Here is a 25,742-nt window from a genome sequence, read left to right on the forward strand (position 1 = left end):
CTTTATTAACTGTCTGACTTATTTCACTCAGTATGAGAGTCTCTAGTTCCATCCATGTTGCTGCAAATGGCATTATTTCATTCCTTTTTTATGGCTGAGAACTAGCCCATTGTGTATATTTACCACATCTTCCTAATCCAGTCGTCTGTTAATGGACATCTGCGTTATTTCCATGTCTTGGCTATTGTGAATAGAGCTGCTAATGGATGCAAACTATTGCTCTTGGAATGGATTAACAATAAGATTCTGCTGTGTAGCACTGAGAACTATGTCTAGAAACTTACAATGCAGCACGACAATGGGAGAAAAAATTATGTATACATGTATGTGTAACTGGGTCCTCATGCTGTACTGTGGGAAAAAAAGTGTGTTGGGGGAAATAACAATAAAAAAAATTAAAAAATAATAATAATAAACCATAAACAGATGTATGGATATATGCTAGAAAATAAGGGGGAAAATGAAAGGTGTTTTTTTAAAAAACTTATAAGAAAAATATTAGTCAGTATTGGTTTTGATTCTCCTGTTAAATTTATGTAGCAAATACACACAGTGAGGGGAGAAAAAAAACTTTAGACACAGAAAGATCAGTACTGACTATCACATATACAAATTACCCATAAAATACTCAAAGAAATCCTCTAGGGAATAGATACATCCCTCATCTTAGGGAAATTATTACAACAATGATATAGAAATAACCTTTCATTGGTTCTCACTGGATATTATTTAAAAGTCCCTCCCCTAATATTGCTTTAGCTGTGCCATTCATCAGAACACATCTTTTTCTTTTACAGCTACTGGTAATCTTTTTAAAAAAGTAATAACCAACTTTAATTAAGCACTTGCTATATGTCCAGTCAAGTAGCACACTAGGCACTTTTCATGCAATGCTCCCAATTTATTCCCCAACAAACAAATGAAATAAGTGTTTCATTATCTTCATGTTACAGATGGGGAAAACTGAGGACTAGATAGGTCACACAACTTGTAAAAGATGAAGCCAAAACCAAATCCACAGACTTCGAAAACAAAGTTATAGTTACCAAAGGAGAAGGGGGGGCGGTGAGGGATAAATTAGAAGTTTGGATTAACATATATATACTGCTACACATAAAACAGATACTTAACAAGGACCTACTGTATAGCACAGGGAAATCTACTCAATATTCTGTAATAAGCTATATGGGAAAAGAATCTGAAAAAGTATGGGTATATGTATATGTGTAACTGAATCACTCTGCTACACATTGAAACTAACACAGAATTGCAAATCGGCCATACTAAAATAACTTTTTTTAAAAAAGCCATCATAAAAAAAATGTATTCTTAACACTATGTTCTTATACCATCACAATATTAAAGAAACCAAGCAAAAAACATGACATTGTTGAGAATGTCTGGATTTACAGTTCCCTTTGCAAAACTGACAGACAGGAGGAAAACAAATACGGAGTATTTATTAATCTAATTCATCTTTGCTGAGCTTAGAGCATGTGCATGGCCCCCTTGCTGCCATTCTTGGGGGTAAAAGGCAGCAATTAGGCTTTCCTTCAGACAAGGCACATTCATTTTAGCAGTTGTAGCTTATTTTATCATTGGAACTAGCTAGTGCCCTCTCTCCTTTGTTCCAGGTGCTTTTTCTAGAATAGTAATATTTTCATTATATTCATTTCATAGCTTTGGCACAACCAAAAGACCTAACTTGGGGCTGGGACATCTTTCAACACATCGTGTTTTCTAAAGTTCCATACAAATTAACATAAATACAAAATAAGAAGAAAACCACCATTTGCATCTGAAGAGGCTGGGACAACTACCACAAAGCTCCTGTTCTGCTAAAGAGGGCTTTCCTCCCATTAATTCATCCCCTCCACACGAAAAACGGATTATGTATTCCCTTTAATTCCTAATTTCAGGTTCAGGTCCAATCAATGCCATGTCATGGGTTACATTGTCAAAAAATGATTATTTGAGCTCTAACATACCAAGAAATAAATATATGACATTTCATCCACTTCAGGCCTCTCCATTCCCTAGAGGACAATACTTTGGGATGCTGTTTGTTTGTTTCTGTTTATAAAAATAAGATATGAAATTGCTAAAAACTGGGAAGGCACAAAAAGCTATAAAGAAGAAAAAATTGTCCAAAACCCTAGTCCCAAGTGGAAACATTTTGGTTATATTTCTTGCAGTATTTTATCTACCTTAGAAAATAACTGAGGTAAAAATAAATAAATAAATAACCAAGATCAAACAGTACTTCTGAAATCTGCTTCTAATGGGAGGTTTTTTTCTTATTTTTTTTTTTCACTTTAAAAGGCCATCTGCTTAATATTCATGTGTGGTGTCCTTTTTTAAGGCAAAGATCATTTCAACAGCTTGACTGGAACATTCTAGAGATATCTGCAAACAGCTCAAGCTTCTTTTAGGCATAATTCAGTAGGCTGTCCTGGGTCTTTCTGCTCTATAGTAGTGAAGATGCACCCAACTCAATTTACTCTCCACAGAGCTATGTGAATTTTCTTTGCATTTTCATGCTGATATGAATTTAGTGAGAAATTTGTATTTTTTTTATGTCTTACAACATCTACTAATTTAACACACCAGACAATCTCTGAATTGCATAAGCAGGAAAGATAGCAAATTCAAAAGAAAGGAAGGGACACAGCTCACGTGGAGAAGTGAAGGAGTCATTTAAACATTTATTAAGATCAAAGTGTATAAGAGTCTCATTTGTTTGATAAGGAGGAGCAAAGGAAAAGGATGTGGAGGAGGAAGAGGAGACTCAAGCTTAATCCTCCAACTGCCATGTACCTAGTAGAAGACTTCTGGTTGAGATTTCTCCTCTTCACCTGCCCTAAACCTTTCTTATTCCTCAGATCCACAGGAGGAAGAACAGTACAATAGCTGCCCAACAGTTGAAGTGAAAAGATGCCTTTACCACTCTGTTTGCTCTGAATTGACATGTGGGACACTGGGCAGATGATCTACCTTGACACTTCTAATTGTATCAAAGAGATAAATACATATCATAGTTTTTGCCTTGTTTTTTTTTCTTTTCTTTTTTTTTTTTTTTTTTTTTTTTAAGCCTTGTGTTGGCTCGGGACAGGAAAAATGAAGGTAATCAGGAAAGTTTTATGGGTTGTCAACCAAGGATTTCAACACCTTGCTTGATTTCAGTAGTGTCTGTTTTTACAATGTTTAAATTGAGGTTCCCAGGATTGAGGTTCCCAGGATTCTCTATCATCTTACTCAACTTCCTTCTTTAAAAGAATTACTGATGCCTGGGAGGTTTCAGCCATGAGGCAATGCCATTTTACTGGAGCTGGAGGAGTTTTCCAGATGGCATTTTTTCAGCTGAAACAGAAAGAAGGCTGCCACTTCCCTGATGTGCATACACCACTCACAGAGCTTGGTGGCCAGTCTGTTGTTAACCTGTCATAGTGAACACTGTCCCTAAAATGGATGCTTTATCTTTCAGGGGCTGGGTGGTTTCAGGCAGACATATTTCAGGCACCAAGGGTAGCTGCGAATCATGTTAAGTAGAATAACAGACTACTGGCTACTTTCCTGAATAATAACAACATGTGAACTTTCTGGAAAGCCAAATCTCTTATAAGACACTATACCTAGCAAGTCTAAGTTCTTTCAGTTACTAGGGATCTTCATACTAGTGTTTTCCATAAACGTCTAAATGGAGATGAATGTGTTCTAATTCTCCTGTTTCTCATGAGGGGGGGGAAGAGCAGCACCATCTTTGTTCTTCTGAAGTGAGTTGCCAAATTTTATTGAATTTCTTAGTAAGTGGAGGTTTAACTAATGAATTCATGCTGAAAACAGCTCCTTAACATCTTCAGTTAAGAAGACATATCTTTAATTTGTTGTTTCAAAAAACAGCATGATGAACTATATCAGTTGTGTGCTTCTTGATCTCTGTGCTGGAAACTGTCAACTAGACATACATTTGAACCTGAAATAACACAATTCATAGGGAAGGATTTTAAAAGAGAGAGTTCATTGTCTATGTAAAAAAAGTCTACATAATCTTTCTTTTTTTTTTTTTTTTTTTTTTTTTTGGCCACCACACAGCATATGGAGTTTCTGGGCCAGGGATCAGATCTGAGCTGCAGTTGCAACCTATGCTGCAGCAGCAATCTTAGCCCACTGAATGAGGCTAATGATTGAACCTGTGTCCCAGAACTGTCCCCTAGCAGGAACTCCACAGTCTATACATTTTTTAAAAGTCAATTCTCAGTTATCTATAAGGTAATTTCAAAACCCACATTCAAAAGCAGTTATAAGTGTACACTTCATAGTTAAATATTATACATTTATTTTGAGTTATCTACAATTTAGATTAACCAGACCCCTGAAGGAAATAACAAGTTATTGATAGTGCAAAACCAGCTCTCCTTTTTTGTGGGCAATGTGACTTATTCCTATTTTCTTCATATACAAAAACACAGTTCAAATTTGTTCATAGCAAGCCCCAGAGCAACTTTAAAATGTTTTAGTAATGCATATTTCTTTTAAAATTAATTATTAAATAGAGCTTTAAAATGTTTTGTGCTATAGCTTTAATTTTATTTCAATGGGATTTGACTTTTTTTTTTCCAAAATAAACTTGTCTTATTAAAACATGGACTGTAAAACTGCAACTAGGAGAAAAATGTATGAAACAAAAGTAAAAGTTCCTTATTCCTGCCCTAATTTCAAATTTTGGCAGAGACTGAATGATGCGATAGCTATTACTAAAATGCCATGGCTGACTGATGTCACTTTCACCAACCCTGGCTCTTATCAATCTTTGTAATGCTTGCTCGCCCAATATTTCTAATGACTCTGCAGAGAGCACCACCTTGAACTGTCTGTCCACTTTCTATAATGTTTCCAGAATTATCTACCTAATATAAAATCTACTTAAGTCCCTTGTTTCAGGGCCTCTACTGGCTCCTGCAGCCACAAAATGAAACCCAAACTCCTTTACAGGGCTCACCAGGTCCCTCATAGCCTGGACCCAGCCTCCTCTTTTGCCCCATGTCCTTGCTCTCTCCACAAATCACCTTTTGTGCTAGTCATGCTGAATTTTTTATCTTTTTGCGATTCATGATTCTCTTTCTCAAGCCTCCACCTTTGCACTTACTATTTCCCCTCCCTCCTACATCTGACGACCTCCCATTCAACTTCCATTGCTTCTGTGCCATCTTCCTGAGCCCTCAATAAAAAAGGAGCTCTACTCCTCTTCTGCCTCTCTTGCATTAGCACTTAGTACATTCTGGATAATTTTTTTTGGGGGGGGCCTTTTTTTTGCCATTTCTTGGGCCGCTCCCGCAGCATATGGAGGTTCCTAGGCTAGGGGTCAAATCGGAACTGTAGCCACCAGCCTACACCAGAGCCACAGCAACATGGATCCAAGCCATGTCTGCAACCTACACCACAGCTCATGGCAACGCTGGATCCCTAACCCACTGAGCAAGGCCAGGGATCAAACCCACAACCTCATGGTTCCTAGTAGGATTCATTAACCACTGAGCCACGACGGGAACTCCATTCTGGATAATTTTTGCACAAATGTTTGTCTCGCTAGAGACCATGATACCTTTGAGGGCAAGGACCCTCATCATTGCTCCCCTTCACTAGTTGAGTTTCTGATTTACAGGAGACCCTCAGAAAGGGTTTACTAAATACCTAAAATGTGTTCAACAGTATCCAGCAAGAGTCAACAGCAGCAGCAAAAACCCAAGCTCTCCTCTTCATCTGTAGTATGGAATATGAAATATTTGAGAGTGCTTAGTACATAACAAGCATTAATAACCTATGCCTGCCCTGCTGGTGGGCACTTTCACAGTCTCAGCCAAAATGGCAAAGAAGGAAATCTACACCTAAGTATTTCTCCTTTCTACCCTCCTTCTTCCTTCCTCTCTCACCTCCTGTCTTCACACCACAGCATACACTCTCAGATGCCCTCTGGCTGGATAAAGCTCCTTATTACAGAAGGTACACCAAGCCATACACAAAAATTTCCTACTTTTCCATCTCAGCCAACCTCCACTTCCTTAGCCAAGCAGTATGAGACACCTACTCGAGAAATAAATAAGTTATAAGACTGAAAGTAGCTGATGCTCAGGCAAGAATAAACTCAATCTTCCACAGAGAAACGCCTTTTTAAAAGATTAGCTAATTAACTCAAATAAATCTAACTAGAAGAATGTATCAAAGAGATATTCTGAAGGCATTCCTGAAGTCCCTTGGACTCCCTGGGTCTCTAGACCCTACCAGCCCCAAGATGGAAGAGATGGTGTCAGAAACCAGATCCCTCACTTTCTGGTCAGAAACCACATCCCACACAAGGTACATCTGCTGGGATTTCTCAGCGCACCATCCTTACAGGGTCAATGCTCAGAAGATCACACTCTGTGTATATACTTTTGATCTGGTGGAGAGAAATCAATAAAAAAACAAATAGAATTAGGGCAAGAGAGCTAGGAGGAAAACGGCTGCGAGAAGGGTAACAGATGAGAAAGACTGTCAATAATGGGAGAATCACACAGAAGATAAAGTGCCCAAAAAGATGACACTGGGCATTCACACAAAAAAACCTACTGAAAAAATCAGAAATGCACCCATCCCAGCATTAAAATGTTTTTCCCCTAAAAAAGCTGAGTGTCATATAACATATTAGCTTTTAAAAATATCTTCAAAAGATTGAGTGGATCAGAAAACTCCAGAGCACTTTTTCTTCCTGAAATTAGGAAAGCCTGCTGAATGGCTGGAAATGTCTCTGCTCTACCTTCGCTTCTCATGATATTAGTTTCCATCCCCAATTTGATCTTATTTCCAGGGTGGCCATTCCTTTTATAGTCATACATGCTGAGATCAAAGGATGGAGAGGCTGTTACACACAAGACTAATGTTACAGAGAGAAGAGTTGGAAAGAGCTCAAACTTCGTTATATAAAAAAAAAAAAATTTCAAGGGATAAAAAAACATTTTCAGAGGAAGCCAAACCAAAAATAGTAGCAACTTTAAACTTCATTTCAGGAGCTTGAGGGATGTTATACCCCTCCATGTGGTTGCCTAGGGAACAGGATTCATTTATCCTTTGCTATTCAATAATTTCTTGGAAATTGCTACCCTATATTATAACTATGACTGTTAAATCCACCCTAAATGGAAAAGCCCCTCAAAAGTGCATTTTAAGTTACAGTACAGGAATCTTTGTCAGGAAAATGTTACAGAAAGCCATAGTTCCTGTATCTTGCTGTTCCAATACACTAACATTCTTCTACTCAGATAGGAGATTTTCTTATCCATGATATCTTATTCTTCTTTTTGATTGCTGAACGTGCAGTCTTCTTCTAAGTAAGTGAATTTGTCTTGCTTAAACACACTTACCTGAGCATGTCAAAAAATATAAATAGGAATATTTTGGTCTGAAAAAAGTCATGGAAAATTATTCTGACTTTCTACTAAGGATTCTTTAAATTTTATTTTATTTTTTAAATTATTTCCCCAATACAATTTTTTTTCTACTGTACACATACATGTACACATTCTATTTTCTCACATTATCATGCTCCATGATTATCTATGTCCATGACTAGACATAGTTCCCAGTGCTACACAGCAAGATCTCGTTGCTAATCCATTCCAAAGGCAATAGTTTGCATCTGTTAACCCCAAGCTTCCAATCCCCCCCACTCCCTCCGCTCCCCCCAGGCAACCACAAGTCTGTTCTCCAAGTCCATGATTCTCTTTTCTGTGGAAAGGTTCATTTGCGCCATATGATAGATACCAGATATGAGTGATATCATATGGTATTTGTCTTTCTCTTTCTGACTTCACTCAGTACCAAGAGTCTCTAGGTCCATCCATGTTGCTGCAAATGGCATCATTCCATTCTTTTTTATGGCTGAGTACTATTCCATTGTGTACATGTACCACATCTTCCTAATCCAGTCGTCTGTCGGTGGACAATTAGGTTGTTTCCATGTCTTGGCTACTGTGAATAGAGCTGCAATGAACATGCAGGTGCATGTGTCTTTTTCAAGGAAAGTTTTGTCTGGATATATGCCCAAGAGTGGGACTGCTGGGTCATATGGGAGTTCTATGTGTAGATTTCTGAGATACATCCATACTGCTCTCCATAGGGGCTGTACCAGCTTACATTCCCACCAACAGTGCAAGAGGGTTCCCTTTTCTCCACACCCCCTCCAGCACGTGTTATTTGTGGACTTATTGATGATGGCCATTCTGACTGGCGTGAGGTGGTATCTCATGGTAGTTTTGATTTGCATTTCTCTAATAATCAGCGATGTTGAGCAGCTTTTCATGTGCCTGTTGGCCATCTGTATATCTTCCTTGGAGAACGGTCTGTTCAGGTCTTTTGCCCATTTTTCCATTGGGTGGTTGGCTTTTTTGCTGTTGCGTTGTATAAGTTGCTTGTATATTCTAGAGATTAAGCCCTTGTCCGTTGCATCATTTGAAACTATTTTCTCCCACCCTGTAAGTTGTCTTTTTATTTTCTTTTTGGTTTCCTTTTGCTGTGTAAAAGCTTGTCAGTTTGATTAGGTCCCATTGGTTTATTTTTGCTTTTATTTCTGTTGCTTTGGGAGAATGACCTGAGAAAATATTCCACTAAGCATTAACGAAAGACTATCCTTGATAACATAATGTGTAAGAAGCAAAAAGTATAATGTTTGACTTTCTGTACAAGATAAATGTTCTTCAACTTTTGGCTGTTATAGCCCCAACCATGAGGGGAAAAAGTTTGGATAACTGTCATGGAGAAGCTTATTTAAAGTGCCATCAATGACATTAGCACACATTTGTTTCATGTAAAAACCACACTGCTGGCCAAATCCCTGTTCCTTTACTTCCTGTAACTCTATCAGCCCTAAGTAATTATTTCACTAAGTGTGCTGGGTCTTTCATTTCTAGTTCCCTGTGTTGTGAAATGAGCAAAGGGCATTCTGAAAGCAGACTCTCCAGTGAGTAGAATAATCCTTCTGTTTATGCCCCTTGATCATGCTTTTGGCTTCTCCACACTTTATGACTTTTTACAAGAATATTAGATGAGACTAAACTCTTGTCTCTTTACTTTGCTTTTTAAAACAGCTTGTGTTACAGACTCACAGACATTGAGAAGAGATTTGTGGTGGCCATGGGGGAGGGGGAGGGTGTGGGATGGACTGGGAGTTTGGGGTTCATAGATGCAAACTATTACATTTATAATGGATAAGCAATGAGGACCTACTGTATAGCACAGGAAACTATATCCAATCTCTTGGGATAGACCATGACGGAAGATAGTATAAGAAAAGGAATGTATATATACGCATAACTGGGTCACTTTGCTATATAGCAGAAATTGGCACAACACTGTAAATCAACTATACTTTAAAAAATCAATGCAAAAAAAAAATAAAGAACACACACACACAAACAGCTTGTGTTAAAAATCTAATCAAGGAAGAAACTGACACCAATGGCTAAAGAGGGAGGTTTTGTGATTTGGGAAATTCAATTTTCTATGAAATTTTAAGATCCTGACTTTCCTGTACTGATGACCAGAAACTCTGTATCTTAAACACATAACTTCTTGTACAACCTTCTCGGAAATGACAGTCATCAGCTAAATAGCAAAATCTCAATTAACCAGAATCTAACCACAGGAGAAAAATTCCTGTTGGTCATAAACTGTCTTATGGAGTTTAAAAATACATGAAAATAATTTTTTCTGCAGATCAATTTTAAAGGAGTTGAATGATAAGAGAACAGATTCATATAAGAAATCTTGTTTTTGGAGTTCCTGTTGTGGCGCAGTGGTTAACGAATCCAACTAGGAACCATGAGGTTGTGGGTTCGATCCCTGGCCTTGCTCAGTGGGTTGAGGACCTGGTGTTGCTGTGAGCTGTGGTGAAGGCTGCAGACGCGGCTCGGATCCTGCGTTGCTGTGGCTCTCGCATAGGCCAGTGGCTGCAGCTCCGTTTGGACCCCTAGCCTGGGAACCTCCATATGCTGCGGGAGCAGCCCTAGGAAAGGCAAAAAGACAGAGAAAAAAAAAAAAAAAAAGAAAGAAATCTTGTTTTTAAAAAATGAAAATAATTTCCAGAGAAGGTCCTAAAATATGTGCACACCAGTTCTATCTTTTTTTTCTTGTTTTTACTTTTTAAAATTAAAGTATATTTTATTTACAATGTTGTGCCAATTTCTGCTGTACAGCAAAGTGACTCAGTAATACATATACATACATTCCCTTTCATACATCCATCATGCTCTATTCCAAGAGATTGGATTTAGTTACCTGTGCTATGCAGTAGGACCTCACTGCTTATCCATTCTACTACAACAAATTAATTACTGTACCACGAGAGTGAAGTTCAGAATGACTTTACAGGATTATCAAATACCTCACTTGGCTCACTCTGTTTTGTTATTAACTACAGCCTATTAATGACTGTTTCAGGCTCAGGTGGAATGCTGGATGAAGGTATTTGAACACTTAAGAGCTGAAGTGGATTCATGGTGAAAACTAAGTTAATCAACATAGTTTTTAAAATCAATTTTAAATTTTAAACTAGTAATGTGCATTTGTTGTTTTATTTGAAAATATTCAATTCTGTTTCAAAAATGAGAAATCAAATAGGATAGGTGAAACCTGTAAGATGTGTTAAGTACAGATAAGTAACTTATGAGACATTAGGCATAAATAATGCCTGTGCTGAACATAGAAAGGGACAGAAATGCTGAGTAAACACTAAAATTGTCACTAAACATTAAATATAATGAGGTATTAAAATTGTCACTGAACATTACACATACATGTTGTATATGAATCACTCAGTATTTATGAGGTCTTAAATTGGTCACCTTTGGCTACACCCATGCTGTCTCCACAGATACTCTGACAGATAAAATCCACATCTGCTAATAAATTCATTGGTGAGCTTACAACTGTGACCAGACAAACCTGTCGCTGTATCTCTCCAATTGAACCTTCTTGCTCCAAACCTCAAGTTTGTTCCTTATAACCACACCATCAGCAGGCAAGGCAGATGAGATAGGAGAGGGTGCAGGAGAAGGGGGAGAGGAATGAGAAGGGAGAGGAGAGAGGAGAAGATGGAGGAGGGGGAGGGGGACAGAGACTGACCAACTGACCAGCACTCATTCAGTGTGGTCCTTCTACCTCACTGGTACCCAATCCTAAGTTCATAAACCTACTCCATCTCTTTCCCCCTACTTCTCACTGTATGTTTTTAATTGATTCAATAAACTAAGTGATTCAAACATCTTACTATCCATAACCCATGGGATAACTTACCTATAGTATATTTGGAGGCTACATTGCATCAAGGTAATTTCCCACATGACAAGGCTCATCAGTGTTTCTTAAATCTCCATACTTCTGCCAATTGTCTGCCACTAAGGGCCAAGAGAATGAAAGGTGGCAATCAGTGATTAATTCTGCTTAGTCCTACAGCTTGGTTACATGTGGTCTTTGTTGTGAGTTTATGTTACATACATATGAGTAGTTGTGTTTTCTCCTGATAAAATTATCCCTAAGTCAAATCATTAAATTACAGAAATTGGTATTTCATGATGTCCCACAAAGAATATAGTGGTCTATAGAGAGGGCTTCAAGCTCAAGATGCTCATCCAGCATCACTATCATCATTTTAGAAAGATGCTCACCAACAGTGTGAAACTAACTCATTTCACTGCACCTCTGTTTATTTGATGCACATTTCACAGAGGCCAGGCACTCAAAAGGATAAAGTCACTATCTCAGGAATCTCATAGTGTATTACAGAGACACAAAATGCAGCACAAAGATATGCTAAGAATCTAAGTAATTATGAGACAAGAACTAACCACATTCTATAAAAGACATGCAGATAAATCTTTGCGGAAATTCAAAGAGGTAAGTAATCATATTCACTGTAAGAATCTCAGTAAAGTAAAATGGTACAAACTCTCTTGAGGGTAATTTAGCGATGTGTATGAAAAGCCTTAATAGTGCACAGTTTTAGTAGTTAAAAACTAGAAATAATCTACATGTCTAACATTTTGAGAGTGGTTAAATAAACTATAATATATCTATTCACGAGAATATATGCAGCTCTTAAAACTTACATATGCAGATAGGTATTCCATTAGATGTTAGAGAAAAAGTACAAAATACACATGGTAAAAAACAATGTTCACACTCTTCAAAAGGACAGTGAAATGTCTTTCTCCCACCACAGAATCCCCAGTACCTTTACCTAAGACAAGACTGTTTTAAAGTACACACACATACATATATATGTACACTTCTTTACTTTTATTCAAATAGTGGGACACACTATACCCACTGTTTGGCTCTTTTTGGGGGGAGGGCTTTAATATTTTATCTGGGATCTCTTTCTATATTAGCAAAATATAGTTTTATAGCATGTTTTTAAACAGTCACAGAGAATGCAATTGTATAGATTTTAATTATATTTCACTTATTTAGTGCCCTATTAAAGGACAATTATACTGTTTGAACAATTTCGCTGTTACAAGCAATGCTGCAATACATCTAGGTGAAATTTTAATAACATATAAAAAATGTTCAAGATATTTTGTTAAATACAAAAAAAAAAAAAAAAAAAAGAAGTTGAAAGTCTGGTTCCCAGTCCCACATATAAATTGCTACTCTATCCTAACAACAAGTAAAAAAATCTCAAAAGACTGAAAAATCGGAGTTCCTGTCATGGCGCAGTGGTTAACAAACCTGACTAGGAACCATGAGGTTGATCCCTGGCCTTGCTCAGTGGGTTAAGGATCTGGCATTGCCGTGAGCTGTGGTATAGGTCGCAGACGTGGCTCGGATCTGTTTCTGTGGCTCTGGCATAGTCCGGCGGCTGCAGCTCCAGTTAGACCCCTAGCCTGGAAACCTCCATATGCCACAGGATCAGCCCTAGAAAAGGTAAAAAGACAAAAAAAAAAAAAAAAGAAAAGAAAAGGAAGACTGAAAAATCAACAACTCTTCTTAGATTCATAAGAGAGGAGAAAATACAGGTCAAATTGCTGCCCCAAGATTGGAGAGGCAGAAAATTCAGGAAAAATACAGGGAGCCGTGGCTTACAGAGCAGTGACTCAGGCTGGTAACCACAACAGGAATAACTGCTGGGACAGGAAAACCTGGACTATAATTGACAAATTGCTAGAGGTTCCATGTGAGTAAGTGTAAGAGTTAAAAATCGCAGGAAGACCCAGACATGGGGAAGTCTTCCCACTATTGTGAGATTTATCTCTAGAACTATGCCCTTATTCCCACCCACTGTAAATACAGAGAAAAGTCCTCTTAGGCTTCTCGCAGGGTAAAGGAAAAGGAACCATTTTGAAATGCGCCAGAGCATGCTGTTTTTTGTAACAAGACCTGCCCTGAGGAGAAACTAGTTAGACTGAGCCTAAACTGCTGGGATATTCTTACAGCCTAACTGATCTGGGGAGAGGGAAATACCCAACTCCAGCCCACTCTAGCCATTCGCCTAAGCAGGGAGAAAAAAAAACTGAACTCTCCAAGAATATATAGCAATTCTTAACATGTATGTACCTAACAGCAAAATGTCCAACTATATAAGGTAAAAGCAAATAGAAGTGAAAAGAGAAATAGAGGAATCCACTACCATAGGTGAAGACTTCAACATCCCTCTATCAGAAATGGATAGATCCAGCCACAGCAATCAGACAAACAAAAGAAATACAAGGCATCCAAACAGGAAGAGAAGAGATAAAACTGTCACTGTATGCAGATGACATGATACTGTATATAGAAAACCCTAAGGACTCAACCCAAAAACTACATGCACTGATCAACAAATTCAGCAAAATAGTAGGATATAAGATTAACATTCAGAAATCAGTCTCATTTCTGTATACTAACAATGAAACTTTAGAAAAGGAATACAAAAACACATTATCTTTTAAAATTGCACCCCAAAAAATCAAATACCTGAGAATACACCTGACCAAGGAGGCAAAGTACCTATACACCAAGAAATATAAAACATTAATCAAGGAAATTAAAGAAGATGTAAAGAAATGGAAAGATATTCCATGCACGTGGGCTGGAAAAATTAAAATTGTAAAAATGGCCATACTACCCAAAGCAATCTACAGATTCAATGCAATCCCTATCAAATTACCCATGACAGTTTTCACAGAACTAGAACAAACAATCCAAACATTTATATGGAACCACAAAAGACCCAGAATCACCAAAGCAATCCTGAGAAACAAAAACCAAGCAGGAGGCATAACTCTCCCAGACTTCAGGCAATATTACAAAGCCACAGTCATCAAAACAGTGTGGTACTGGTATCAAAACAGACAGACAGACCAATGGAATAGAATAGAGAACCCAGAAATAAACCCTGACACCTATGGTCAATTAATCTTTGACAAGGGAGGCAAGAACATAAAATGGGAAAAAGAAAGTCTATTCAGCAAGCATTGCTGGGAAACCTGGACAGCTAACACCCTCACACCATGCACAAAAATAAACTCAAAATGGCTGAAAGACTTAAACCTAAGACACATCATCAATCTCCTGGAAGAGAACATAGGCAAATCATTCTCTGATATCAACCTTATGAATATTTTCTCAGGTCATTCTCCCAAAGCAACAGAAATAAAAGCAAAAATAAACCAATGGGACCTAATCAAACTGACAAGCTTTTACACAGCAAAAGGAAACCAAAAAGAAAATAAAAAGACAACTTACAGGGTGGGAGAAAATAGTTTCAAATGATGCAACGGACAAGGGCTTAATCTCTAGAATATACAAGCAACTTATACAACGCAACAGCAAAAAAGCCAACCACCCAATGGAAAAATGGGCAAAAGACCTGAACAGACCGTTCTCCAAGGAAGATATACAGATGGCCAACAGGCACATGAAAAGCTGCTCAACATCGCTGATTATTAGAGAAATGCAAATCAAAACTACCATGAGATACCACCTCACGCCAGTCAGAATGGCCATCATCAATAAGTCCACAAATAACACGTGCTGGAGGGGGTGTGGAGAAAAGGGAACCCTCTTGCACTGTTGGTGGGAATGTAAGCTGGTACAGCCCCTATGGAGAGCAGTATGGATGTATCTCAGAAATCTACACATAGAACTCCCATATGACCCAGCAGTCCCACTCTTGGGCATATATCCAGACAAAACTTTCCTTGAAAAAGACACATGCACCTGCATGTTCATTGCAGCTCTATTCACAGTAGCCAAGACATGGAAACAACCTAATTGTCCACCGACAGACGACTGGATTAGGAAGATGTGGTACATGTACACAATGGAATAGTACTCAGCCATAAAAAAGAATGGAATGATGCCATTTGCAGCAACATGGATGGACCTAGAGACTCTTGGTACTGAGTGAAGTAAGTCAGAAAGAGAAAGACAAATACCATATGATACCACTCATATCTGGTATCTATCATATGGCGCAAATGAACCTTTCCACAGAAAAGAGAATCATGGACTTGGAGAACAGACTTGTGGTTGCCTGGGGGGAGCGGAGGGAGTGGGGGGGATTGGAAGCTTGGGGTTAACAGATGCAAACTATTGCCTTTGGAATGGATTAGCAACGAGATCTTGCTGTGTAGCACTGAGAACTATGTCTAGATACTTACAATGGAGCATGACAATGGGAGAAAAAATTATGTATACGTGTATGTATAACTGGGTCCCCATGCTGTACAGTGGAAAAAAAAAGTGTGTTGGGGGAAATAACAATAAAAAATAAATTTAAAAAAAAAGAAATGGATAGATCCACCAGGCCAAAAATCAGTAAAAGACATTTGAACTCAACAACACCATCCATCACCTGGATGTAATTGCCATCTATAGACTACTTCATTCAACAACAGTAGATTGTACCTTCTCAATCTTGCATGGAACATTCGTGAAGCTAGATCACATTCTGGGCCAGAAAACACACCTTAAAATATTTTTAAAAATATAAATGATATAATGTCTATTCTCAGACCACAATGGCACTAAACTAGAAATCAATAACAGAAAGATAGTTGGAAAATCCCTAAGTACTTGGAGATTAAAGAGCACACTTCTAAATAACACATGGGTCAAAAAAGAAATCTTGGGAGAAGTTTTTTTATTATTTTGAATTAAATGAAAATAAAAACACAACTTACCAAAATTTGTAGGAAGTAGAGTAAACTGTGCTTAAAATAAAATTTATATCATGAAATGTGTATACTGGAGCAGAAAGATCTAATATCAATAATTTAAATTTCGGAGTTCCCATCATGGCTCAGTGGTTAACGAATCTGACTAGGAACCATGAGGTTGCAGGTTCGATCCCTGGCCTTGTTCAGTGGGTTAGCAATATGGCGTTGATGTGAGCTGTGGTGTAGGTCGCAGATATGGCTCCGATTCTGCGTTGCTGTGCCTCTGGCGTAGGTCGGCAGCTACAGCTCCGATTAGCCCCTAGCCTGGGAACCTCAATATGCCACAGGATCGGCCCTAGAAAAGGCAAAAAGATGAATAATAATAATTATTATTATTTAAATTTTCACCATAGGAAACTATAAAAAGAGCAAATTAAATTCAAAGTAAGCAGAAGAGGGAGTTTCCATTGTAAGTCAGGTGGGTTAAGAATCTGACTAGTATCCACAAGGATGAAGGTTTGATCTCTGGCTTCACTCAGTAGGCTGAGGATCCAGCATTGCTGCAAGCTGTGGCTTAGGTCACAGATAGGCTCAGATCTGGTGTCGCTGTGGCTGTGGTATAGGTTAGCAGCTCCAATTCCACCCCTAGCTATTCAATTCTAATTCCTAGTATTTCCTTTCTTATGCTTACTTTTTTTTTTTTTTTCCTTTTTAGGGTCACACCTGTGGCATATGGAAGTCCCTGAGCTAGGGGTTGAATTGGAGCTTCAGCTACTGGCCTACACCACAGCCACAGCAGCACCAGATCTAAGCCATATCTGTGACCTAAGCCGTGAAATCGACAAAGAAAAATCAGTGAAACCAAAAGCTGTTTCTTTGAAAAGATCAGTAAAATTGATAAGACAGGCTAATTAAGCAAAAAAGAAAGAAGACATAATTAAGCAATATCAGAAATAAAATAGGAGACATCATTCCAAATCCTATGGACATGAAAAGAATAATAAAAGAATTCTATGAATAACTGTATGTCCACAAATTTGATAACCAAGATGAGACAGACCAATTCACTGAAAGACACAATCTACACAAATTCACACAAGCAGAAACAGACTATCTGAATAGGCCTATATTTATTAAAGAAACTGAATCAATAATTAGTAAACTTCCAAAACAGGCCCACATGTGTTCACCAATTCTACCAATTATTTAAGGAAGAAATTATACCAATTTTCTACAATCTCTTTCAGAAGATAGAAGTAGAGGGAATACATCCTAGCCTATTCTATGAGGACAGCATTACCCTAATACCAAAACTAGACAAAGGTATTACAAGAAAGAAAAAAAAAACTATAGACCAATATCTCTCATAGATGCAAAAAATCCTCAAAAATACTAGCAAATCAAATCCAATAATATATAAAAAGAATTTACACCATGGCCAAGTGGAATTTATCCCAGGTATGTAAGGCTGGTTCAACACTGAAACTCAATTAATGTAATCCGTCATGTTAACTGTCCGAAAAAGAAAAATCACATGATCATATCAATAGATTCAGAAAAAGCATTTGACAAAACCCAATACCATTCACGATAAAAACATTCAATAGACTAGGAAGAGAGGGAAATTTCAATTTGATAATGAATATTTTAAAAAAGCTACAACTGATGTCACACTTAAATGGTGAGAAACTCAAAGCTTTCCCACTAAGGTCATGTACAAGGCAAGGATGTTCCCTCACCACTCCTTTTCAATAGGAAAAATTGAAAAGTTTTACTGGAAGTTCTAGCTAATGTAACAAAACAAGAAAATAAAAACTATACTGATTAGGGAGGAAAAAATAAAGCTATTTACAGATGACATAATCACCTATGTAAAAAATCCTAAAGAATTGACCAAAAAAAAAAAAATCTTGGAACAAATAAGCAATTTTAGCATGGGTGCAAGATACAAGGTAAATATACAAAACTCAATTGTTTTCCTTAATATCAGCAACAAACAAGTGAAATTTGAAATTTAAAACAATACCATTTACATTAGTACCCCCAAAATAAAATTCAAGTATAAATACAAGAAAATATGCACATGATCTGTATGAGGAAAATTATAAAACTCTGATGAATTGAATCAAATAAAAACTATACAAATGTAGAGATATTCTGTATTCATGGTTAGGAAGATTCAATATTGTCAGATGTCAGTTTCTACCAGTTTTATCTATTGATTCAATAAATCCCAACCAAAACCTCAGCAAGTTATTTTGTGGCTATCAACAAAATGCTCTTGGAGAGGCAAAAGACCCAGAATAGCCCATGCATATTGAAAGAGTACAGCAAAGTTGGACGACTAACACTATACACTGTTTGACTTCAAGGCTTACTCTAAAGCTACAGTAACCAAGACAGTGTAGTACTGGCAAAAGTATAGATAAATGGAACAGAGCAGAGAGTCCAGAAATGGACTCATTAATAGAGTCAACTGATCTGTGACATAGGAGTAAAGGCCAGCATTACAGGGAAAAAAAAAAAAAAAAGTCTTTCAACAACAAATTATGGTAGAATAACTGGATATACATACACATGCAAAAAAATGCCTCTAGATATAGACCTTAAACCTTTCACAAAAATTAACTCAAAATAGATAACAGACTTAAGTGTATAAAACTCCTAGATGATAACACAGGAGAACATCTAGATGACTTTGGATTTAATAACGACTTTTTAGATATAACACCATTAAAGAAATAATTGATAAGCTGGACTTCATTAAAATTAAAAACTCCTGTTCTATGAAGTAAGATGCCTCAAGAATGAGAAGATAAGTGATAGACTGGGGAAAATATTTTCAAAGACCACATATGATAAAGTACAATCTCTAAAATACAGACAGAACTCTAAAAATTCAACAAGACAACCAGATTGAAAAATGAGCCAAAGACCTCAAACAGACACTTCACCAAAGAATATACACAAATGGCAAATAAATATATGAAAAGATGCTCTACATCATATGACATCAGAGAAATGCAAGTTAAAACAATGACATACCACTATGCACCTATTAGAATGATGAAAATCTGCAACACTGAAAACACCAAATGTTAGCAAGGACGTGGAGCAAGGGAAACTCATATTCAGAAGTTTCCATCATGCTCAGTGGTAACAAACCTGACTAGTACCCATGAGGATGCAAGTTCAATCCCTGGCCTCGCTCAGTGAGTTAAGGATCTGGCATTGCCATGAGCTGTGGTGTAGGTCACAGACACAGCTCAGGTCCTGCATTGCTGTGGCTGTGGTATAGGCCAGCAGCTACAGCTGCAACTTGACCCTTAGCCTGGGAACTTCCGTATGCTATGGGTGAAGCCTTAAAAAGACAAAAACAGAAACTCATATTCACTGCTGGTGGGAATGCATAATGGTATGGTACATACACTTTAGAAGACAGTTTGTCAGTTTTACTCAATGTTGACCATATTTTTGCCATAGGATCTAAAGGAGTTGAAAACTTATGTCCACACAAAAGCCAAGAAATGGATGTTTACAACAGCTGTATTCATAATTGCCAGAACTTGGAAGCAATCAAGATGTCCTTCAGTAGGTGACTAGATAAATAAATTGTGATATATACTATTATTGGAATATTCCTCAATGCTAGAAAGAATGAGCTAAAAATGATCAATTTTTTTAAAATAAATAAAAAGAAAGAGCTATTGAGTCATGAAAAGACATGGAAGAACATTATATATAAATTACCAAGTGAAAGAAGCCAACCTGAAAAGGCTGTATGACTCCAACTATATAATGTTCTAGAAAAGGCAAAACTATGGAGACAGTTAAAATATTAGTGGTTGCCAGAAATTTGGAGCAAGAGGGTAACAAGAGTGATAAATTGGTAAAGACAGAAGATTTTTGGGGTAGTGAAAATACTCTGTATGACACCATAATGATGGATACACGTCATTATACATTTGTCCAAACCCATAGAATGTACAACACCAAGAGCGAATCATAACATTAACTGTGGACTTTGGGTGATCATAAAATGTAGGTTCCTCAGTTGTAACAAATGTACTATGCTGCTGGGGGATAATGATAATGGGGGAAGCTATGCATGTACAGGGGCAGAGAGTATATGGAAAATCTCTGTACCTTCCTCTGAACGTTGCTGTGAACCTAAAACTGCTCCAGAAAAATAAAGTCAGTATCAAAAGAGCAGATTATAAAATAGCATATACAGTTTAATCCCACTTTAATTTTGTTAAAATATATTTATCATAGGGAGGAAAATTCTGAAAGGAGAAATTATATATATATATTAAACTCTACTATATGTAATAATTAATAAATATTAATATATATTAATTATATAACTATTCTATATAATTATATATACCATATAATATATATTTATATATATTTTAATACATGTATAATAACTTCTATATTAATAGAAGTTATCCTAGTAGTAGAATAAAGGTGATTTTATTTATTTTATTTTATTTTTTTTGGCCACACCCATGACATGCGGATGTCCCCAGGCCAGGGATCAAACCACAGCAGAGACCTGCTAGATCCTTAACCTATCAAGCCACTAGGGAATTCCAAATTAAAAGTGATTTTAATTGTCATCCTTTTACTTACTGTGTTCTCTGTTATCTAAATTTTCTACAATGAACATATGTCATTCATATAATTAGGAAATACTAAGATAAATGGTTTTAAGATCAGCTTTGTGGATAAAACAGCATTTGGAATAGGCCTTAAAAGATAGGCAAAATATTGACTTATTCAGATATAGAGAAAATATTAATGATAAAAGGAATTGTGGCTGAAGCTACATGGGGTGAGGAATCTGGGGAAAGTTAAAAGTAAAACTGTCTAATTAGGTTAAATCATAGAATGTCAATAGGAAAGTGGAGGAAAATAAAGAAGTTGGAAACTGAATTGAGACCTTGCACATTGGATAAGGTGTTTATGCTTAACACAGTAAGTAACACAGCAATGGAGCAATAAAGACAGAGGTAGGCAACCACACCTCTCTCATTTAGTCAGAAAACTTAAGTTTTCAGAATATTCCTGAGCACTTAGTTCAGCCAAGAGTTGGTGCTATTATTTGATAGGTCTCCAAAAAGGAGTCAGAATTATCTAACAGAGGGTTTCAGAGAGAGAAAGATCAACCTAGAGGAAATCCAAGGTCATAAGGCAAATGTAGTAGCAAGTATAAAAGAGTTACTGCTATACAAAATACCTTCAAAAACATCAATATTCACCACCACAACAGTATACGCAATAAGCCTGTGGGGCTTATACCCAAGAGATGGACATGGGAAAAATGACAGGATTATAAGATTTCTACCAATGCCATGAAGCAAGTGAGCTATTTGAAACGCATACCAATTATATTTATTACTGTCACTGCAGAAATATTGATCCCAAGGCCATTGAAAGGGTATACGGACATCAGATTCACATTGTTGCTGTTCTAAATACTTCCAAAATCCAGCCCGGAATACTGACTCTCTAATGTTTTCTGCAGTAAATTGTTGACCTACAAAAATTACCCACTGTCATTAAGAAAGTGTAAGAGCAATAAAACATACCAAACGGTCCATACCATAATACTCCTTTCCAAGTATTTGAATATTGATCCAAAATAATTTAAATCAGCTCAATTCAATAATTATTTAATAAACAGCTCCCATCTAGGAAGCAACTGGCCAGGCACTGTGTGTTAGATTCTTTACAGACCTTTGGCTTTAATCTCACACAAAAAGTACTATCATCCCCATTTTACCGAAAAATAAAACACGGCATAAAAGGGCTTAATTTACTTGTGTTTTTAACACAAGAAAAGGTTGGCATTAGGGTCTTTTTGGCTGTGAGCCTATAACCCTCAACTGGACAACATGAACCAACACTTCCTAACTTCCCACAAACCAGCAGTCGGAAATATGATCGGCATTGTTGCCCTATGCCAATATCATGGTCAGAGCAACTGTAGGAAACCCTCAGGACTCATTTCAGACAGATAACTGGATCTCTCCAGCTCATCAAAATAATAATGCTGTGGCAACAGCAAGTCCAATAAAAGTTTTAAGGAATGAGCTATGCCAAATATTTTTGGGGCCAGCTTCTTTCTTTGCCTCAATTGCTAGCAAAATTAAAAACTGGACAGAATAATAACCATGTCTTTCACTGGTTTGGGGATTAGATAAACAGATTTCTTTTATAAAACCAGGAACAAGAGGTTTGAGTCTCCAAATATAATGCCTATGTATTTAAACATCTGAAATTCCCTTTAAAAAATCTCAAGAGTAAATTTCAATTTTAAATACCTATAAACAGCAGAGAAATGAGCAAAATGTTACTGGAATGAGAAAATGAGTGAGAGGCCCTTTTGCTATCTTTATAGAACAAAATTCTTTAGGGAATAGAGGCAGTGTTCTAAGAATAGAAAGAACATTTTCTCCCTGAATACCCCATGACTCCCTAACATCACCACATTTTCATCTTTTTTTTTTCTTTTTTTGTCTTTTCTAGGGCCGCTCCCACGGCATATGGAGGTTCCCAGGCTAGGGGTCTAATTGGAGCTGGAGCAGCCGGCCTATGCCAGAGCCACAGCCACAGCAGTGCCAGATCCAAGCCACGTCTGTGACCTACACCACAGCTCATGGCAATGCCGGATACTTAACCCACTGAGCGAGGCCAGGGATCGAACCCACAACCTCATAGTTCCCAGTCAGATTTGTTAACCACTGAGCCACGACGTGAACTCCCTACATTTTCATCTTACATCCAACAGGCAGCTTTCTTTTTTCTCCCCCAAAAAAGAAGCAGGGACATTTCTGGTGGAAACACCTCTGAATATTAGGCAATACACAGAATAAGAGAAAGGACATTATTGGGAACATGTCTTCCATAATCTCACCCAAGATCAGTAGAGGCAACCAAGGAAAAGCTAGTCATCTATTAACAAATGCTTTCCCTACCCTCCCCTACCATTCCTGTAGAATGGAGGGCAGCTGAATGGCAGGAAAGAAACCAAGGAAAAGGACCTGATCACCAAAGGTCTCAATGGGCTACTCACCCACCCACCAAACACTTAAGTTCCCCCAATGGACAAGGCATCTGGAATACAAAAATAAATGGCATGTTAGACTGGACTTCTCCGTTAAACATTCTCCATAGCACATTGCACTTTTTCTTGTGGCACTCATTACAGGCTCACATTTCTGTCTTTTTAGATATGTGTTAAATCTTAAGAGACTTGTTTATGCAAATGTAAAATGGTGCAGCCACTATGAGGAACTGTATGGCAGCTTCTCCAAAAAAAAATAAAATAAAAATAGAATAACCACAGGATTCAGCAATTTAATTTCTGGGTATACAGCCAAAAGACCTGGAGGCTAGGGTCTTGAAAAGATATGTGCACCCTCATTGTGAACGTGGAAGCAACCCAATTGTCCACTGACAGATAAGTGGATAAACAAATAGGCAAGAGACAAGAGGTGGTGGAAGCAACCCAGCTGTCCACTGACAGATAAGTGGATAAAGAAAACTGTGGTATATACACATAAGGGAATAGCAGTCAACTTTTAAAAGGAAGGATATCCTGTCACATGCTACAGCATGGATGAACCTTGAGGACATTATACTAAGAGAAATAAGTCAGTCACAGAAGAACAATACTGTGTGATTCCATTTATATGAGGCACCTAGAAGAGTCAAATGCATTGAAACAGAAAGTAGAATAGTGGTGGCCAAGGGCTAGGGGAAGAGGGAAATTAGTGTTTAATGAGTACAGAGTTTCAGTTTTGCAAGATGAAAATGTCCTAGAGATTGGATGCACAATGATGTGAATATACTTAGCATTACTTAGCTATACATTCAAAAATGGTTAAGATAGTAAGTTTTCTCTTATGCATATTTTACTGCAATTTAAAACATTTTTAATTAAAAGGAGACTTACTTATCCCTGTATCTGTATTATTTAAGCACAGGTCCTTGCATATAGAAGATGCTTAATAAATATTTATTGAACAGATAGAAGAATGAAGGAATGGATAAATCAATTTGATGGACTGGACAGATGGGAATGTGAACAGAAGTGTAACATAAAAACCAATAATTACCATACCATGTGAACATTGAGAAATGGGCCCTGTGAATATGAAGAAATGAAGAGTTCTTGTTATGGTTGGTTTTGACATATTTTTCATTTAGAATTACTTTGTTTTACTGACCAACACCACAAAAACTGTTTATATAGATTTAGTTCTATCTATTTGAATGATTCTTATTTTTTCTCTTATTTCTCTTTACTACAGTATAATTTGTCTTCTGACCTACATGATATTAAAACAGAAAAATCCATTTTTTTGTCACCTTTGCTTTTTCCATCACCTCTCTTAATCCAAAAGGGTAATGTGAAATAAAGCTTACACTCAACACTACAGAGGATGAAAGCAGGTGATAAGTTGCTTGCCCATAGGTTATTAATCAGCTCTCCTCTGGGGCGTAGTGTTATGAAGCCGTGTCATGTAATAAACAGCAGGAAAAAAGTATAATCTCCACTTTCTGACTCTGAAGTGCAGGCATGTGCTATAAAACTAAATTGACATCTGTTAGCAGGCTTGTCACATGAACAGTTTTTTCCTGCAGAATCTGGAATAAATTAAATCTTAAAATAAAACTTGGAACAGAGAGGCTGCTTTACATAATTCCTTCTAATGGTGTGCTGTGAACCCATCGCAATGATTTTAAAGAGAAATTCTTATAAGAAATGTTTCATTATCATTTTAATTGCAAAACTGTTGAATGCTACTCCATGCCAGGAAATTTGTGGTTTTTTTTTTTTTTAAAGGTCCTTATGCTTTTAACTAAAAAGTGGCAAATGAAATCTTCCTTTCCTGATATTTTCACCAGCTGAAAATTAAACCAGGTTTTACCTCCAAGTGAAACTGTGACCACCTTTCTCCAAGCACCTAGAGCCTGCTTCCTGGGTGGTTTCTTATGCGTGGGTAACAACCTCAGAGGCTGGCATGGCTGAGTTGCTGAGGCAGAAATGGTCAGCACAGCCCGGCTGTGACCTCACAGATTTGTTCAGGAATCTCTCCCTCAGAGGATTCACTAATACCATACATAGCAAGTTCTTGGAGCTCTTACTGTCAAAAGGCATTGAGCATCTTTTAACATACATAAAAGAACTTGCAGAGCTGCCTGACCCTGTGATTCTGAGCTGCGCAGTACTGAACATAACATCCCTCTACAACCCACAGTTTAGGAAGGAAGTCACAGAAAAGGAAACCTTTTCGGGCACCTGGAGTTTAGAGCCCCCATCTCTTCCTTCAGGATTCACTTGCCCTCATTCCCAAAAGTTGGTCAAAATGGCAAGATTCTCAGACAAATACGCCCACCCCTGCTACACAGCAATGAAGAAAAACAAATGCCAGATCCCTGGAGGCTAATTTCCTCCATATGTGAAATCTTCCTCTTTGGTATTAATACCAGGCCCCTTTGAAAATCTCAAAGAAGCAAGAGTCAGTCACAATGCTCTATAAAATAAAGTCACAG

General features: G+C 37.4%; 1 protein-coding gene across 6 annotated transcripts in view; it reads right to left on the bottom strand.

Moving 5' to 3' along the window:
• The window catches only part of METTL24 (methyltransferase like 24), a 150,642-nt gene that overhangs the window by 59,617 nt on the left and 65,283 nt on the right, over window positions 1-25,742 (bottom strand). The window contains exons 5-6 of one of the 6 annotated variants that reach the window (XR_014807174.1): window positions 11,326-11,426; window positions 7,473-8,623 (exon numbers count right to left, since the gene is read on the bottom strand). The exons of the other annotated variants lie outside the window; for them this stretch is intronic. The gene's annotated coding sequence lies outside the window, so the exon portion shown is untranslated. Of the gene's footprint in view, window positions 1-7,472; window positions 8,624-11,325; window positions 11,427-25,742 lie in introns of those variants that run through there. 6 annotated transcript variants of the gene reach the window in all.

Source organism: Sus scrofa, chromosome 1 (assembly GCF_054392235.1).
Source record: "Sus scrofa isolate SSC_HxYL_T2T_F1_AM1 chromosome 1, Sscrofa_HxYL_maternal_Yorkshire_Landrace_v2.0, whole genome shotgun sequence".
NCBI lineage: Eukaryota > Metazoa > Chordata > Mammalia > Artiodactyla > Suidae > Sus > Sus scrofa.